Here is a 6,000-nt window from a genome sequence, read left to right on the forward strand (position 1 = left end):
GTCTAGGTGCCCGAGGATCGATTATGGCTTCTGGAGATTTAAGATTTGAGACGTTCAGAAGTCTCTCATTGGATGTCTAATCGCCTAACAGTAGACAGTGAGGCTTGGGAAGATTAGAAAAATTGAGATTCAAGAATAACTTGAAGCATCTAAAGACTAGCAACACCAAGAAATAAATTAAAAACAAACAGAATATACAGGGTGATTCATAAAAGGTGTGCAATATTTCAGGACTTGATACAGGTCATCAAAACAAGGAAAAAAACTCCATTGCACATGGGTCCGGAAACGTACCGTTTACTGTCTGTCTGTCTGTTTGTGTTTTTTGGGAAAAAAAATTACTACTCAAAAATCACTTAAGATACAGAATTCAAACTTAACAGTTATGTTAACCTAGTGTTGGTCCTTTTCAGTGAAAAAAATAAAACAAATATCTCATTGCATTTCAAAATGGCGGCCGTTCAAAATTTTTCAAATTGTATTAGCTTTGAAACGATTACTTTGACAACAAATTCACCAGGATAACTTGTATCAAGTCCTGAAATATTGCACACCTTTTATGAATCACCCTGTATAGACATCATAGAATTCAATGAGGAGATCACATTGTAAATAATTTTATTAAAAAAAAATAGTTTTGAAAATTCCTGGCTGGGGCCTTAAATCACTTATTCAGTTTATAACCCCTTTATCCTGTTAACTCGAAAGGTAAATCACTGTAATTTTAAACGGAACTTAAAAGTGTTTTGCACTAATCCTGTGAATTAAACACTAAAAGGACATTGCACATTTCGCAGTTGAATGAATGCGAGTGTGTAATGAAATAATAGTGTAAATATGTATACTATGGTTAAATTGATTATTCATGAAGGGGACATTTCCGGACATTTCCTATCGTTCAGTGACGGTGGTTGGTCGGCGAATGCGCACCTGTTGTGTCCTGTATTCTGTAGTGCAGTTTTAATAATTAGTGTTTTGTTGAGTTTTTTTTATTAAGTGCATGTTTTAGAGTTGATACACAACATGGTGATTGTGATTCCTGACTTAGGCGTGCCACAACGCTCTGGTATGATTTGTCTATTTTAACCTAGTTTGTAATTATGTGCTAGGTTAGTTATTTACCTGAAGAAGAGATCAGATTGCAGATCTCGAAACGTAGTGTTACTGATATTTTTGTATCACTGAACGATGGCAAATATCTGGGAAAATCCCGATTCCTTCAAATCCTTCCATTGGATAAAAACCACGTTTTTTAGTTGGGTAGAATCCACAATAAACTCGTATGTGTGGAGGGGCAGTTCTTTCAACAGGCGTTTCCACTACAACACTAAGGTAAACGGTGATAACAGAAATATGCAAACAAATCCACGGATGTGCGTTGGTGTGTTTAAATTGATAAAGGAAACAACTACGTTCTCTGTTGTGTTGCTCATACCTATCCCAAACATTCATGTTGTGTTGGACAAGAACGTACTTTTTGTACTCGGTAACGCCTTTATAGAACATACTGTATCCATAGATGAATATATTAAAGAGATAAAGTATGGCTCATATCTAAGCTAATTGGAGCAATTGGAGAAGTTCCCAAACGTAATTTAGACTCAAATGGCGGTCTGAATTGGTTATTTATTTTGTTGAATTGTAGACTAAATATGACAGCTTTTTTGCTATTTATTAGGAGTCAATACTTACAGTGTTTAGTCATTATGACGTTTCTCAAATTAATATACAACTTTAATAATAGTTAATTTGCAAATCAGGCAAACTTTAAAGGACTCAAAATATGTTTACGATATTTGCTAAAGTGACCTTAAAAATTATTACAAATAATCCAACTTACCTCCAACAAGATTTTGTCGATAAGCGTACTAATTACGTATTAATTAATTATATATTCAAATGTTGTTTATATATATATATATATATATATATATATATATATATATATGTGTGTGTGTGTGTGTGTGTGTGTGTGTGTTTTATTTTAAATTTTAAAAAATTCAATAAAATGTGTTCTGAAGGTTAGAATTGGTACAATGAGAGCGATCTTAATAACATTTCCTGTGTGGAAATCTGCACTAACATGTGAGTATGATCTAATCTGCGTTGAATTTTCATGAAACCATGCATGAATATTCTAATTTATCATACGACGGCCTATAACGTAATTCACGAACATCAGAGAGCGAGTTCAAGAGCACTCGTTTGGAATCAACCCGATGTGACTTCGACAATTTTCCAGTTAGAATGAAACTGCTTTATCGATTGATTTCATCTCGATATTCAACACGAGCTCATGAGCGAACTTTAGGTTCGTAATGGTACATTGAAAACTACCAATCACAATACAAGCTCATGAGCACTGTATTCGACATACCTTTGCCAATTAACGCCATCAATCTCACAACCAGAGCGAACTTTAGGTTCGTAATGGTACATTGAACACTACCAAACACAATACAAGCTAGTGAGTACTATATACGACATACCTTTGCTAATGAACGCAGAAATGCCACCAATCTCACAAACTGAGCGAACTTTAGGTTCGTAATGGTACATTGAACACTACCACACACAATACAAGCTAGTGAGCACTATATACGACATACCTTTGCTAATGAACGCAGAAATGCCGTAAATCTCACAAACTGAGCAAACTTTTATTTCGTAATGGTACACTGAACACTACCAACCACAATATAAGCTCATGACCACTATATCCGACATAACTTTGCTAATGAACGCAGAAATACCACCAATTCCAGAAACTAAGCGAACTTTAGGTTCGTAATGGTACACTGAACACTACCAACCACAATATAAAGCTCATGAGCACTATATACGACATACCTTTGCCTAATTGAACGCAGAAATACCACCAATCTCACAGAAACTGAGCGAACTTTAGGTTCGTAATGGTACATTGAACACTACCAATCACAATACAAGCTCATTGACCACTATATCCGACATAACTTTGCTAATTGAACGCAGAAATACCACCAATTTCACAACTGAGCGAGCTTTAGGTTCGTAATGGTACATTGAACACTACCAATCACAACATATACGACATACAATTAACGCAATGCCATCAATTTCACAACCTGAGCGAACTTTAGGTTCGTAATGGTACATTGAACACTATATCCGACATAACTTTGCTAATGAACGCAGAAATGCCACCAATCTCAGAAACTAAGCGAACTTTAATGGTACACTGAACACTACCAATCACAATATTCATTAGGACATACTAATTAAGCGAGCTTTAGGTTCGTAATGGTACATTGAACACTACCAATCACAATACAAGCTCATGACCACTATATCCGACATAACTTTGCTAATGAACGCAGAAATTCCACCAATCTCACAAACTAAGCGAACTTTAGGTTCGTAATGGTACATTGAACACTACCAATCACAATACAAACTCATGAGCACTATATCCGACATAACTTTGCTAATGAACGCAGAAATGCCACCAATCTCACAAACTGAGCGAACTTTAGGTTCGTAATGGTACATTGAACACTACCAATCACAATACAAGCTCATGAGCACTATATACGACATACCTTTGCTAATGAACGCAAAAATGCCGTCAATCTCACAAACTGAGCGAACTTTAGGTTCGTAATGGTACATTGAACACTACCAATCACAATACAAACTCATGAGCACTATATACGACATACCTTTGCTAATGAACGCAGAAATGCCGTCAATCTCACAAACTGAGCGAACTTTAGGTTCGTAAGGTACATTGAACACTACCAATCACAATACAAATTCATGAGCACTATATACGACATACCTTTGCTATTGAACGCAAAAATGCCGTCAATCTCACAAACTGAGCGAACTTTAGGTTCGTAATGGTACATTGAACACTACCAATCACAATACAAATTCATGAGCACTACATACGACATACCTTTGCTAATTGAACGCAAAAATGCCGTCAATCTCACAAACTGAGCGAACTTTAGGTTCGTAATGGTACATTGAACACTACCAATCACAATACAAAATCATGAGCACTGTATTCGACATACCTTTGCTAATGAACGCAGAAATGCCGTCAATCTCACAAACTGAGCGAACTTTAGGTTCGTAATGGTACATTGAACACTACCAATCACAATACAAACTCATGAGCACTATATACGACATACCTTTGCTAATGAACGCAGAAATGCCACCAATCACACAAATTAGCTTACATCAAGAGAAAGGGAAGCTTATTTCTCGGTTGTTGTTTAAAAAAATTCCTGAGATTTTTGACAATCGACAGATGTAATCGAGTGGTAACCCTCCCAAAGCTGATTAATATATGCCAATATGTGTTAGATTAAAACAAATTAAAGTGGTTTTCAAAACACTATGTGATTACCATTTAGAAGTTTCTTCAAACACGAAATTTGCCTGCATTGCAAATACGAACAAAATTATGTTCAAGTTTCACCCTTATAATTTTGGAAATAAAATAATAGTATTTTTTTAAATTAGGGTTTGTGGCGAGAGAATTTTTCACGTTTCATTTCAACATAACTGACTATACTGCCAATGTGAATAAGAAAACAACTTACTTGTATCTTTACAACTATACTCTTCATTGTGTAATAAGTAAATTCTTAGATTTAACACTTTTAAATTAGCAAAGATAACTAATAGATTTGTTTTCATCAAAGTGCCTGGCTTACAAATAACGTTAAAATTGTAGAATATTACGTATGTTTATATTTGAAAAACTCGATTGTTGAACTCCAGATCTACAGTTTTTAGCACATCCGTACATAAACATTTATGAAACTTTTTTAAAGCGTTTTTGAGGTGGTTTTCCCATTAAACACCTTTTTTTGGTGAAAACCCCGTATAGGACACAATTATATGATAACTGTTTCTTTTGCAATCGATTTGGGATACTATATACATATACAAGTTCAATTTGAAGTGAGTAAAACATTTTCAAGTAGAAATTATTTTAATATTGTGTAAAATACAGGTTCCGCTTTATCTCAAGCAATTCACGGTTTTGATAGTTGAAGTAAAAGCATTGTTTGTGTTTTTATGTAAAAGTAGACGAAATCAAATCACCTTGAGATATACCGTACTTGACATTTGCAAACCATTATGTAATTAGGAAATAAATCTGTTCTCTTAGGCTCTGCGTGGTGTTTTTATCACGACATTCCAGTCAGGCATTATTTGATACATGAAATTTTGTGACTAAATGTAAAGGTCAAAATCAGGGTGAGTTATTTATTAGTGAACATTCCTCCTTGTGCTTATTTAAGTGTTTCTGTTTTTTAAGTTCCTCCACTTAGACTACTGGGGTTGTCAGCCATACCTTGCCAAGCGGGGTAGCAGAGACGCTGCGACTCTACCGACTGCTGTGTCACAGGCACGCGCGCGCACTACCACCACTGCCAGCTGCTAGCAGACCATACCGCCGCGGCCGACACTCAGCGCAAACTCCTCCCCACCCCCTCCCTCCTGCCACGGATCGATCCGTTCGGTCAGATTCTGTTGTGGAAACCGTCTCACTCGATTCAGGTGTCACACATTCCAACTTGTCAGCGCTGTTTAGTGGCTGAGCGTTAGCAAAGCTCCACAGATCGATCTGTTCGGTCAGATTCTGTTGTGGAAACCGTCTCACTCGATTCAGGTGTCACACATTCCAACTTGTCAGCGCTGTTTAGTGGCTGAGCGTTAGCAAAGCTCCACAGATCGATCTGTTCGGTCAGATTCTGTTGTGGAAACCGTCTCACTCGATTCAGGTGTCACACATTCCAACTTGTCAGCGCTGTTTAGTGGCTGAGCGTTAGCAAAGCTCCACAGATCGATCCGTTCGGTCAGATTCTGTTGTGGAAACCGTCTCACTCGATTCAGGTGTCACACATTCCAACTTGTCAGCGCTGTTTAGTGGCTGAGCGTTAGCAAAGCTCCACAGATCGATCTGTTCGGTCAGATTCTGTTGTGGAAACCGTCTCA

At 36.9% G+C, this 6,000-nt stretch overlaps 1 protein-coding gene across 1 annotated transcript in view; it reads right to left on the reverse strand.

The window, feature by feature from the left end:
• The window catches only part of LOC124353575 (BTB/POZ domain-containing protein 2-like), a 74,437-nt gene extending 68,967 nt beyond the window's left edge, over positions 1 to 5,470 (reverse strand). The window contains exon 1 of the mRNA XM_046803475.1: positions 5,357 to 5,470. The gene's annotated coding sequence lies outside the window, so the exon portion shown is untranslated. The remainder of the gene's footprint in view (positions 1 to 5,356) is intronic.
• Between the last annotated feature and the right edge of the window lie 530 nt (positions 5,471 to 6,000).

The sequence above is a fragment of the Homalodisca vitripennis genome, chromosome 2 (genome assembly GCF_021130785.1).
Source record: "Homalodisca vitripennis isolate AUS2020 chromosome 2, UT_GWSS_2.1, whole genome shotgun sequence".
NCBI classification, from domain to species: domain Eukaryota; kingdom Metazoa; phylum Arthropoda; class Insecta; order Hemiptera; family Cicadellidae; genus Homalodisca; species Homalodisca vitripennis.